Raw genomic sequence first — 14,387 nt, forward strand, 5'->3', positions numbered from 1 at the left:
AAAAGAAGACCATGTCCATTAGTTCTTTCTGCTTAAATTTGTCTATTTTATCACATCTGCCTAGTTTTATAAAGTGTCATTTTGTAGTTATCATATAATATCATGATCTATGCGTTTAAGCTGTCAAACATTGTAGATCCATGATAACATTCTTATGAAACTTGTTAAAGTATAAAAGATTAAATAACACCACCTCCAACATCTTAAGCTTTTGGAGTCACTGGTTGTCACATGGTATCAGAGCAAAGGTCCTAAGTTCAAACCTCCTTGTTGTCAAAAATCCACATGCAGTGGTCAACCCAAAAGTGGGTCCACATGTGCCATGTGTAGGCCAACCCAAAGAAAGAGGGGCCACACGTTAGGGGGAATGTTAAGTGTAAAAGATTGAATAACACCATCTCCAACAGCTTAAGCTTTTGGAGTAACTGGTTGTTTCACAAAACTATTACAGGTTCAATTAAAAAAATGGACCATGTCCAATACTTCTTGCTGCTTAACTTTAAGTCTATTTTATCACATCTTCCTACTTTTATAAATGGCCATTTTGTAGTTATATCTATTGTCAGCTGGTTAAAAAATAAAAGACAAGGCGAGTTTATGTCATTATCAACACATGGTAGTGCACATATCGGTAGCCTTAATATAATATCATTATCTATGCATTTAAGTTCTCAAACATTGCTGATGTGAAGTGCTTGCCTTTGCTACAATGTTTTTTTTCATCTAGGTCAATTGGGCTTGTGATGCGGTGCATATATGCTCTGACACCTGACCGATGTGCAGTAGTGTTAAAAATTAGGAGTTAGGGTTAGAGGAAGAAGAAGAGGAATGGAGATATGGAGAGTCTGCACTAAGGGAGATCCTCATGTAAATGATGTGTATATAGGCCCAACTAGGGAAACATGTGTACAATGGTTATAACCCTCTAACTTACAAGTAATGAGTAAATTACCCTTAAACATTATTCAACACTCTCCCTCAAACTGGAGTGTATATACTATGGAACTTCAGCTTGCTACAAAGAAAATTACAACAAACTCAACTAAAAAATAACCATACAACAAAAAAGACAATAATCTCATACACAACCAGTTTGGTACAACACTCCTCCTTAAGCTGGTGTGGTAAATACATAATGAAAAACATAATAACAAAAAGCAATGGCCACAAGAGTACAACAGCGAGATCAACGACCATAAAAAAGGAGCAGCTCCCCCTAAATCAGCATGACAGCAGGAGCGATTAGAGCAGGGCCTCCCACTGAATCAGAACATGGAGAATGAAGCTGCATGCGAGCAATGATCAAACAAAAGTGCCTCAGCAGGGACAACAACGAGCCTCGAACAAAATGAGCACGCCCAAGGCGCGCACTGCGAACAACAGCGAAGTAGCACTGGTAGTAGCATCAGCTGAGTAGCACAACAACATTAGAAGATGAAGAACAACCACCGGAAAGGTGATCAGAACCAACCAATGACGGGGGACACTGACGTCTAGTGATACAAGGACAACGACAACACGTCGCCTGAAGAGATAACCAACCAACGACTGGGGACACTGTTGCTTGGAGATATAACCAACCAACGACGAGAGACACCGTCGTCCAGAGAGACAAGGTCGACCGGGGGGGCACCGTCTCCTGTATATAACCATCCAACCACGGTGGACACAATCGTCTGGAGAAAAGGTCGACGGAGGACACCGTCCCCTGGAGATAAGCAACCAACTATGGCGGACACCATCGTCTGAAGACAAGGTTGACCGGGGACACTGTCGCTTGGAGATAACCAACCAACGATGAGTGACACCATTGTCTGGAGACAAGGTCGAAAGGGGACACCGTCGCCTGGAGATAACCAACCAACGATGTGGGCACCATCGTCTCAAGATGAGGCCGACGGGGGACACCATCGCCCGGAGATAACCAACCAACTATGGGGACACCATCGTCTGGAGACAAGATCGACGGGGGACACCGTCGCTTGGAGATAACCAACCAACGATGGACGCACCATCGTATGGAGACCAGGTCGACGGGGGACACCGTTGCCTGGTGATAATCAACCAACGATGGGGACAGCATCGTCTGGAGACAAGGTTGACATCAGCACATTGCCCGAACATATTAGGCCTAAAGCCACACTAACGGCTAGGCATATAGCCTGACAATGAGAAGTGGATTGCAACACAAACCACGGTAAAGGGCGGCTCAGTCCACGAGGCTCCCGACATTGCGGGGTCTGGGGAAGGCTAGATGTACGCACCCTTACTTCTGCTTTCCAGAGTGGCTGTTTCCGTGACTCGAACCCGTGACCGCCAGGTCACAATGGAGCAACGGCAACGATGACGGCTAGATTTTTTATTTTTATTTTTATTTTTTGCGTGGGCACACAACGGTGGAGTGGTAGTGGGTACTGTTGGGATTGACGGGCGATAGGGTGAAGGAATTGTTGGGGTGGTAGTGGGTACTGCTGGGTCGGGTGTTGGGGGCGATTGTGTTAGGGTAAAGGAGGGCTGTTTTTGGACTTAAAGTGACTGTTCTGATGGGTATGGGTGCTTAGTGGAAAGGGTTGGTGAAAACAAAGGGATAAGGGATTGGTTCTGGGAAAAATAGGGCTTATAGGGATTCTGGGGGATGTTTTGGGTTGTTTTAAGTGGGCTGAAAGTGGGTTTCTGTGTTAGGGTTTCAAGAAGTTGGGAAAAGTGGGTTTTTGTGTTGGGGGTTCTTTGATTAGGGTTTGGGGTTTGTTTGGGTTCTGTAAAAGGTTGATTTAGGGTTTAACAAAAAGGTTGTGAGTGGAAAGCTAGGTTTAGATGAGGAAGATGGTGAAGGGAGAGATGGAAAGGGTGGAATCGTGGGTTTGGAAGGAGAGGCTTTGGGCTGTTTTTGGTTTGTGTTGCCGGAAATTGATGGCGCGCTCTGATACCAAAACTGATGTGGTCCAAAGGAGAAGAAATAGAAAAAAAGAGGGAAAAGAAAAGAAGGGGAAGAGAAGAAGAGTAGAAGAAGAGAAGGAGAAGAGAATAGAAGAAAGAAGAGGGAAGACAAGAAATTAGAAAGGAGAAATAGAAGAATAAGAGGAGGAGAAGAATAAGAGAAGGCAAGAGGATGAAGAATAGAGGGGAAAGAATAAAGAGGCAGAAGAAGAATAATAAGGCAAAGGGTAGACGAAGAGAGGAGAGAAGAGGAGAAGAGAAAGGGGGAATCTCTATTCTTAATTCATCAATTCATCAAAGTATGAAAACCCTAATACATCAGGGTCTTATATAGGCAACTAAAATAACCTAGAAAAAAAATAACATGGAAAATAAAAGCCCTAAAATAACCTAAAAAAAAATAACATGGAAATAAAAGCCCTAAAACCTAAAACGTGGAACTAAAAATCCTAGAAACTAAATACATGGAAATAAATTCCTAAACTGTCCTAATGGGTAAATATGCCTCTTATGGGGCCTACAATCTACACTAGTTGTTCCCTTGGTCCTCCAATGAACAGGTCGATGGGCCCTTGAGGTGCCCCGTGGCTATCTCCTATCACTCTATTGGTCTCAGCCGTAGTGACCTTGTCAATCCCACGGTCAGGAAACCTCCGCAAGTTAACTCGTTTAGGGTTGGAGATCATGGGTTGAACCAAATCCTTTTTAGAGGAGTGTGCATGGAAGGTGGTGCTTCTCTTGAATCTTCATTGGAAATGCACTTAACACATCACCTTATCGATCCTATGGTGGGGATTCTTTCACGCACGCATGACATCCAATCGAAGGCAAATCTCAAACTAAGAGAAATAATCTTTCCCATGCTAATTTTAGATGGTTGTATACCTTATTTTACTAACACTTCATCCAACTCATTTGAGGCTCTTGGCTTTGTGTTCCAACCTTGGCTTTGGCAATCTATGCAAATCAATCACCTCAAGTATGAAGGGAGCTATTCTCCATGGGCCCACTGACCATCGTTGAGCCCATTAGATTGCTTTCTAATGTATCGACCATTTTGTTCTTAAGCTTGTTGTATGTACCCATTGGAAACCATTTAAGTAAAGAATAACTATATCACTTTCCTAAAGCTCTTAATGTCTCTTGTGCATGTGGGCTTTACTCTTGTAATTTGAATTGCTCTTCTCTAGCTTCTTGTCCGCCTGCTCTTGGATGTCCCTGATGCATGTCGCCATCTCTTTTGCATCATCACTGGTCTTTTCCACAATTAGCAATTGCACAAGATCAAGAAGACTCTTAGGGTTCCTCTCACGGACTACATCAAATGGACTCTTCCCTGTAGACCTACTCCAAGGCTACGATTCATGAAGTGTGGTTGAGCTGCTTGTTCTTGTTGTCTCTAAGTACTTGGCACTACAACGTTCCAAAAACCAACCTTGAAGATGTTTCTGTATAAAAAATATTTAAAAAGTATGCAAATAAAAATATGGAGAAAGGTGGAAAATTAAAATAAAACTTGAAAAAAAAATGAACCGTATTCACCAAGTATCAATCATCATAATGATCATCAATTAGACTATTTACCTCGCCAAAAAATACTTCATTGAATTTCGATCGGCAATCACAATAAAAGAAATTGCTTCCTTTTAGAAAATCGATTAACAATCACAAATATTAAGTGATACGGATGGAAACTGCCAATAATGTGCGGCATCGAAGAAGTTCCTTATTCTTCAAGTTCTACTTTCGCCATCTTATTTATCGCCTACTTTTAAGGCATCAAATCTTGTCCGTTTGACTTGATTTTGGTATTTTTAGATTGGTTTTTCGATTACCAATCTAAAGAGCCTAAGATCATGTGATTTGGACGAGATTTGAGGAAGTTATGACCGATTTTTTTGCATGGTACGGGTTTATTGCGGAAGTTTTAACTTTTATTTAGTTTACTTTATAGATAGATGGACGGTTGAGATTTATTGCGTAGGCCTTAAGTTAGCTTTTAGAGTTTCTTTTCTTATAAATGGATATCATCAAAGCATTATAAGGGACCTTGAATTATTGAATGAAAATTAGGCTTTTGAGTTCTTTGAGAACTTTTGAGTATTTTAATTTTCCAATTTCGCTGAGAGAAAATTGACTTAGAAGGGATTGAAGTAAATCTCATTTCTTTTGACGGTGATCGAAGCGTTCTATTCCCTACGGCGGTGATCGAAGGTCCCCTTTTCTTGTTAATTTATATATTGCCGTTGTTGCTGCGCAACAAGGTAGTTTTGATTTTTCGGACTATATCACTCGGTATCAGAGCTAATTCTTTCCTTGGGTTGAAGAAGTTTGATAATGACTTTCACATGGATTTACAACGGCTACAAAGTACCTTCGATCATTTCGAAGGAGAGTTGCCAAATGCCAAGATTGCGAGGTAACACCAGACTTGAAATCGTTTTATTACTACCTAGAGCGGGAAATCATAAATTGGCAGTCACCACCAATAATATATGATGAATATTTAGAAGATGGATATTTAATCATTGCTAGAAGTTCAGATGATGAATCATTGACTTTTGACAGTGACGAAGTGATCGATGATTCACTTTAAGCAATGCTTGACTTGCGTTGTGAAATCATGAATAAAGGACCAAAAGAAATTGGATTTGACAACACATTAGGTGGGCCAATAGAGTTTAGAAAGATAGGTCAATGGAAAAATACGTGGAAAAATATCACATCGTATTTTTCATCAATTTTTATTGATCCGATTTTATTACATCATGCATTGTAGCCCATAGTGGTTGTGTACAAATTTTAGCATGTTCAAAAGATTATCACTTTGTGGATATTATAAAGCAGAATTTGATCCTCGAAAGTTTCAACTGATGAACATTCTTCGATATTTCAAAACTCGAAGACGAGTTTTTTTAACCAGGGGAGAATGATGCGGATGGAAACTGCCAATAACGCGCGACGTTGAAGAAGTTCTTTATTCATCAAGTTCTATTTTCATCATCTTATTTTGTAGCCTACTCTTAAGGCATGAAATCTTGTCTGTTTGACTCGATTTTGGTATTTTTAGAAAGGTTTTTCGATTACCTAACTAATGACCCAAGATCACGTGATTTGGATGAGATTTGAGGAAGTTATGATCGATTTACAGGCATGGTATGGTTTTATTACGGGATTTCTAGTTTAGGTCAAATTTTAACCTTTATTTAGTTTACTTTACATAGATGGATGGTTGAGATTTATTGCTTAGGATTTATTGCTTAGGCCTTAAGTTAGCTTTTGGGTTTTTTTTCTTCTTATAAATAGATATCATCAAAGCATTGTAGGGGACTTTCTTGAATTATTGAATGAAAATTGGCCTTCAGGCTTTTCAGTTCTTTGAGAACTTTTGAGTATTTTCTAGTTTCTCTTTTAGAAACTCGACTTAACTCAACTTCGATGGGGATCAAAGTAAATCTTTCGCTTTTAGAAACTTGACTTCGATGGGGATCGAAGTAAATCTCATCCCCTTCGACGGTGATCGAACTATTCTATTTCCTACGACGGTGATTGAAGGGACTTTTTTTTAATGTTAGAAATCTTCCAATTAAAACAAAAGGGAGGACCGAGATGGTTAGATTCGAGCAAAGTACAAAATCTATCATTTGTTTTTTTTTTTTTTTTTGGGGGGGGGGACACAAAAGATATCGATCAAGGGGGAAGTCAAACATTTGCGAGCCTATCCGCCGCATCGGCGGATCTTCTAATATGATTATATGATTAAAGACAATCGAAGACCCAGATACACGGTCTTGGATCTCATCGAAGAGCTGCACACGGCAACCCCTAAGCCATCGTATGCCATTGATGGAGTGTCCTTCCACCACCACCCTATCCATGCTAGACTTGTCCAAGCAATTTATACCTTTGTGAACCGCTTGAACCTCCGCCTCATTTGAGTCCGCAACACCATTAGGCCCTGCAAACGCCCGAATGACTGCTCCCCAGACATCTCTAAGAACACCAGGACCCGGTTTACCCAAGCTAGACCCATCAAAATTAAGCTTTAATAGACCTTGGGAGGGGGCAGCAGATGCGTTCTTAATTTTTCACTATCAGACGTTGCTACGCCAAACTGAAACATATCTCCCTCCATCCATTCCAAAGATCAAAGGCCGACACAAATTTGAAGGATGGGATAGTGATCGAAAGGGACCCTTTTCTTGTTATTTTATCTATTTTGCCTCCACTGCTGCGCAACAACGTAGTTCTAGGTTTCGGATTCATTAGTTTTTGTACCAGGAATACCAAAAACGAAGTCCTAATGTCCTTCTGTGGAGACTGGGGGATTGGCAATGGAGTTCTCTTTCCTCCCCAACTTGATCTTCTTCTTAAATCCAAGGTTTCAGGTTGTATATGTTTCGGTGGTGACGGTAATGGAAACAAATCAGTTTCGACTGGAAATTTTGGTGGGAATCCTATAAAATCATGGTAACACGGAAGAATATGCAAGTAATGGACATTTAAGCAAGAAGTAATAGAATAAGAATAAACATGCTAAAAGACCATCACATGAGAAAAAAAATACCCATAATGGTTTAACGACATCGAACATCTTGTGGCTTGCGCTTTCGCACATGCCGGATAATTTAATACATACCACATTTCACTTGCAATTCATATAAATATTTATTCATAATGTATACACTACATTTCACATGCAATTAATATAACTATGTAACATATGCTGATAAATATACGACTAATACACTTAGGATGCGCTTGGATTGCCAGAATCAGAAATCAATATTGGTATCCAATTCCAATTTAGGTGATTCCAGTTTTTGCTTTCGTTTGCAATTGGAATTGGAAATGATACTTAATTCCGATCGGAAAAAACAAGAGAATATTTAGCACCTTTTTGTTTTCCGCCCAAGTTGGTGGTTATTCTGATTCTTGGAATTTAGAAAAAAAGAGGCTAAATCTCCTCCCAAAGGAACTTGACCGTATCCACATGAAAAATGACTAAAATACACCCATGACATAAAAAATTATGAAAATATGTCAATCGGGTAAAAATGACCAGAATACCCCTGTATCATGGAAAATGACCGAAATACCCCTTATTGGGTGAAAATGACCAAAATACCCCTAATTTGTGGGAAATAACTAAAATACACTTATGACATAAAATGATCAAAATACTCCATATAGGGTAAAATGACCAGAATACCCCCCGTCATGGAAAATAACTGAAATAACCTATATCGTGTAAAAATGACCCAAACACCACTATCATTCTAAATAAATAAAATATCTGCTTCATATAAAATATAAAAATGATCAAAATACCCCTTATTGTGTAAAATGACCAAAATACCCATGACTCATGAAAAATGATCAAGATACCCCTAGCCATGGAAAATGACTACAATACCCCAATGACATAAAAATGATCAAGATATCAAGCAAAAATGACCAGAATAAACCTCGTTCCTGGAAAATGATAGAAATACCCCTTATATAGGGTAAAATGCTATGATTTGGCCGACACTTTGAATTTATTGCCGACTCACGTGTCCTGCCGTGTCCGACACGACACGCGTGTCCACACGTGTCGACACTCCTTTGGACACTTTTACTTGTATTGCTAGAAGTGTTAGACCTAATGTTAGTGTGTGGACATGTTTTTGTACTGTGTCAAGTTGATATTCTGTTGTTTTATTGAATATTGTGTTTACCTCATTTAGACAACTCGTATCCATGTCGAAATTGGACACACAAATCCATATCCACAAATAATGATTACATATACTTCCTATTTTAGACCATGTCCTTGTTTCTAAAGTTTGGGGGTTTGCCATGTCCGACACTCCGTGTCCGTGTCGATACGCGACACTCGTGTCAGTGTCCACAAATCATAGGTAAAATGACCAAAATACCCTTGAATCGTGGAAAATGACTAAACTAACCCTATAGCATAAAAATGATCAAAATACCACATATCAGATAAAACTAACAAGAATTCCTTAGGTCGTGGAAAATGACTAAAATTACACTATGGTATAAACCATAGTTGTAAATACCGTTTCGGTCGCGATTTCGTTTTGGCCACCGAAATGGAATTTCGGTGCATTTCGGTCGAAACTTTTCGTTCACACAAAAAATATATTAAAAAATATGAGAAAAATCCAAAAAAATATAAAATCAATAGAAAAAGATGAAAAACTAATAAATAGTCCAAAATATGTGTCCCAAAAGGCATATTCATTACTTAAACACATAAAGTCTTGCACAAGTCCAACTGATAGTCTGATACATAGAAAAACATAAAAAAAAAGATACATGAAAGTGAAACATAGACAATAGCTAGTAGCAACAACTCTCAGTCATCATAACTCGGATGATCATACTCAATGTCTTCTTCGTTGTCGTCGTCGTCGTCGCCGCCGTCATCACCACCTGGACCACCAGTAGGGACATCTTCTTCAAGAGGCATGAGAAAGTCGTCGTCGTCGTCCCCGGCCTCAACCACAGCAGTAGGTGCTTCAAGATTTTCCCACCCAATGTCTTCCGGCGTGAATATGACATCTTCCTCTTCTGCAACCCAATTCATCATGACATCCAGATGGTCTATGCTCAAAGGGTCACTAGTGGTAGATGACTTCCTCAACAAGTCCCTGAAAAGGAAAACATTAAGTTTAATGTCAAAGGTTAAACTTAAAAGCTTAAAGTGATGAGGTGAGAGTTGAAAACATTATATTACGTTGTATATCTTTCTCGAAACTTAAGATTGTAATGGACAAACACTAAGTCATCTAATCTCTGGTGCTCCAACCTATTTCTCTTTGCAGAGTGAATGTGTTCGAAGGTGCTCCAATTCCTTTCACACCCAGTCGCACTGCAGGTCTGACTTAGGATTCTGATCGCAAAGGTCTGTAATTCATCCACGTCACCTCCGAATTGATTCTACCATGTAACTGTAAAGTAACAAATAGTAAAGCATTATTTGTTGAGAAACTGAAAATTAAAATGAATTATACTTAATTAAACAAACAACTCAAATATACCTGGTCCCAACTTCGTTCGGTTGCGGATTGCAAGCTTCATTCCAAACATACCCTTAGCCTCTCGATAATCCTCAATCTGATTGGTGATGAGGTTTTGTGTACCTTCATCAGGTACCAGTCGAGTGATGCATGCCAACAAGCCTCTGGTTACTTCATTGTGCCTAGAGAAGGTAGGAGTGAAAAAGAGAGCAGGGTTAAGAAAATATCCTGCTGCATGGAGGGGACTGTGGAGTTGCCTATCCCATCTTTGGTCGATGATCCTCCAGATGGGATTGTAATCTGATTTTCTCTTCAACCTCTCCTTGATGTTCTCTTTGGCCTTATCCATGGCCTCATATAGGTAACCCATCGCCGGTTTGTCCTGCCGATCTACCAAACGCAGCACTCTCACTAAAGGCTCGCTGATATTTAGAATGTACTTGCATTGGTCTCAAAAAGATTTATCCAACACAGTACTAACTACCCCTTCACTCAGTGGGTGTTGGACAAACCTACTAGTACTATACTCATCAGACACAAACATCTGCTGAAGTGCTTTCCGATTCAACACCAGACTTTGTATGCTAATGAAATTTGTAGCAAATCTGGTTGCAGCAGGGCGGCACAACTCCTTCCCACCTGTGAACTTCTTCCTCATCAAATTCAAGAGGCTTCCGTGGTTGTAGATGAACTTTGTAATTGTCCGAGCCCTCTCAATTGTGGTTGCTATGTGAGGAAATACAGTCGGTCTGCACAGATGCTCCAAGATGAGATCTAAGCAATGAGCTGCGCACGGAGTCCAGAAGAATGTACCTAACGCGGCTTCTAGTCTTTTCCCAGCAGCTTTGTAACTTGGCTCACTGTCAGTTACAAATTGCACCACATATTCCGGATTCACCTCTCCGACAATCTTTGCAAAGATATTGTATAATTCATCGGCATTCTTCACTATACCAGATGCATCAACGGATTTGAGGAATATGACTCCTTTAGGACAGTACACCAAAAAGTTGATTAGGGAACGTTGTTTGGTGTCTGTCCATCCATCTGCCATAATGCTACAGCCAGTGTGTCTCCATGACATCTTAATCTCCTCCAAGTAGTTGTTTACCTCATCCACTGTATTCTTCAACATGGGATCCCTTAAAGCATGATAAGTAGGTGCCTTATAACCCGAGCCCACGGCATTCAAAGCATCAAACATAGGTTGCCAGAAAGGTGAATTGGCAACGTTGAAAGGGAGATTGGCATCGTAGCAAAGCATGCCAACCGCCATGTCTGCTCTATCCATTGTTTCTTTAGTAGCCAAAGCACTTTTAATGCTTGGCTGGGCTCCAGGGGTTGTTCGTGGTGCAAAGAAATTCTTGATCCCTCTTGCGATTCCCTTCTTCCTTTTTGTACCACTCGGTTCTACAAGAACTTCCTTACCTCTTCGTTGAGGGACTTGAGGCAATTGTGTGCCAATGTCTTCTTCATCCTGCTCTTCTTCTTCGTCTGGTGTGCCATAAAAATCTCCAACCTCTGCTCTGGATAGGCTCATCCTAGCCCTTTCTTTTCTCTTTGCATCTAAAAGTTGTTTCATTCGATATTTTACATCTTCAGTCACTTTTTTGCATGATGTTACTTCACCAGGAACATCCGCTAAATGTTCTTTCAAGCGGGTTATACCTCCACCCGATATGACTTTGCCACAGAATATGCAAGTTATTTTATTTCTTTGACCCGGAACCAATGTACCGTAAGCCCATGCCGGGTCATCCGATCTAGCGGGTGCCGAACCAATAGAGGATGCTCCTGCAGAAGGTCCCGAGCCCGACCCACTCATTCTGAAATGAAGTAGAAGAAGGGAAAAAATGAATTAGAAGAAAGAAAATTGAAACAAATTACAAAAAAATGAAGTAGAAGGGGACACATGAAGTAAGAAATAAAAGAAAGGAAATGGAAAGAAATAAAGAGAACCTTGAGGTTGAACTTGAGTTGAAGAGAAGAAGAAAAAATTAGCCTTCACTCACTTGAAATAAGCCTTTGGAAATAGTTCTTGTCTTCTTGACTTCTTGTAGTGGTAAGTTGAATGTATGCCTTCCCTTTGCTCCAAAATAGACTTGGATTGAGTTGAAGAAGATGGTAGACTTGTAGGAAATTTAGTAGAATAGATAGTGTAAGTGAAAGTAGAGAAGAGAAGGAGAATCACTTATGTGAAGGTGGAGGAGAAGAAGGTAGGGAAAATGCTATTTATAGAGTTTTTTATTGATTGTGCATTTAAAAATAACTGAAATACCCTTCCCAACAGCTATAAACGGTCACATTTTGAGGTTAAAATGGTCAAAAACCAAAAAGAGCCGTTGCAAGGGCATTTTCGTAAATTCTGCAAAATCCAGTCAAACTAGCCGTTATGCACGATTCCGGCCGGAATGGAGAATTTAGTCCATTCCGGACGAAATTCCGGATTTCGGAAAATTTCGTCCGAAATGGTCGGAATGGAACAAAATTTCGTCCGGAACGAAATTTTTGGAATTTCGTTCCGGAATTTGATAGAAACCGGTTCGTTTCATCCATTTCGGACGAAACGAAATGGTATTTACAACTATGGTATAAACTAATAAAAATACTTCATACTCAACTCAACTCAACTCAACTCAACAAAGCCTTTATCCCAAACTAGTTGGGGTCGGCTAAATGAATCCTTTAGAAAAAAATCATAAAGAAGGTAAAAGGAATCTACCCGACTCTAATCCTGGTTCTACTTGGGTTCTTCTACGTGGATCATATTCTTCCATTCTATCCTATCCAAGGTCATGTTCTCTGTTATGTTCCTAGCTATCAAGTCTTTCCTCAATGTTTCTACTCAAGTTGCTTTCGGTCTGCCCCTACCTGTTTTTACTCCATCAATTTGGCACGAGTCGCCTCTTCTCACTGGAGCGTCCAAAGGCCTATGTTGGATATGTCCAAACCATCTTAAGTAGTGCTGTCTCATCTTCTCCTCAATTGGAGCCACCCTCACCATTTTACGAATGTCTTCATTTTTAATTCTATCTAGCCTTGTGTGGCCGCACATCCAAGCATATCGGGTAAAAATGACTAGCATACCAGTAGTCATGGAAAATGACTAAAATACATCCATGATATAAAAGTTTTCAAAACGCCCCATATCGGGTAAAAATGACCAGACTGCACTGCCCATGAGTTCTAGAAAATAGCTTAAATACCCTTATATTGCGTAAAAATTAGAAAAATACCCCTGAGACATGAAAATTGATAAAATACCTCCCTAATAGAAAAATGATAAAAATACGCCATATTGGGTAAAAATTACTAGAATACTAATGAGTGGTGAAAAAGGACCAAAATGCCCCTAGTTATGGAAAATGACTAAAATACCCTCACGACTTAACAAATGATCAAAATTTGCCAATTGGGTAAAACTGCGCAGCGTACCCTTTAGTCATGAAAAATGACCAAAATGCCACTAGTCACGAAAAATGTGATGATCGAGCATGTTGTTGTTGCATATGGAATGTGTGTTTTAATGCTTAATCATTGGATGGCCTTTAAATTGCTTTTAGAGTGAAATTACTATAATTAATCATATTTTATAATCTTACCAATGGCTTCTATGGTGTCAGACTGTCCGTGTCTTAGTAATATATATTGTTTTACATTTTTGTAAAAAAGGGTCTTATTGATTAAGATAGGGGAGTGATAAATCGACCCCCATATTTCTTAAATCGACCCCCTAAGTGTCTTTCTCTCTCTAACCCAGAGGAGAGAGAGACACATAGGGGGTCGATTTAAGATATTTGGGGGTCGATTTATCACTGCCCTTAGATATTATTAAATATTTATTGAAAAATTGATTTCATTCCGATGTTGGTTTGGACGGTACCAAACGCTAGAATTGTAATTACGATTGATTCCCTAGATAAATTCCAGTGCTTACACAAACACTAGAATTGGAATCGTTATTCCGTTTACAGGGGGAGTTGGAATTGGAATTGGATTGGAAGGCCATCCAAATTCACCCTTACGGTTTTGATTTTGGTGTGCATTTCGAAGGGGATGAAAACAGTTTTGTGTCCGTTTTGGTGGAAATTTAAAAGCTTGCTTAGATCCGTTGTTTTACCATATTTTTTTCTTATTCTTTTGGTGATGGGTGAGCTATCTATGTGGTCCTTCTAGTGCAACTTAGTGGGATGTAGACTGACTTCATTAGTCAGTGTGCACTCCACAGATCAAATTTTCCTTTGAATGGCTTCAAAAGAGTTAGTGGAGCTCCTCTTCCACAAAACCTTTGCAGTCATTTGGTCCTCTCTTCTTGTTTTGTCTGTTGTTGCATGTGGTATGCAGGCTTCCATTGAATCTTTTATTGGAAGTGTGGTTGAGCTCCTTGTTTTTAACATCCCTCAAGTGTTTGGCATTGTAAAC

General features: G+C 39.8%; 1 protein-coding gene across 2 annotated transcripts in view; it reads left to right on the forward strand.

The window, feature by feature from the left end:
* Positions 1 to 14,387, forward strand: part of LOC143888425 (UV radiation resistance-associated protein) — a 54,757-nt gene that overhangs the window by 11,345 nt on the left and 29,025 nt on the right. The window lies entirely within an intron of this gene.

The sequence above is a fragment of the Tasmannia lanceolata genome, unplaced genomic scaffold (genome assembly GCF_043159265.1).
Source record: "Tasmannia lanceolata isolate RefF3 unplaced genomic scaffold, GAP_Taslan_0.1 ptg000012l, whole genome shotgun sequence".
NCBI lineage: Eukaryota > Viridiplantae > Streptophyta > Magnoliopsida > Canellales > Winteraceae > Tasmannia > Tasmannia lanceolata.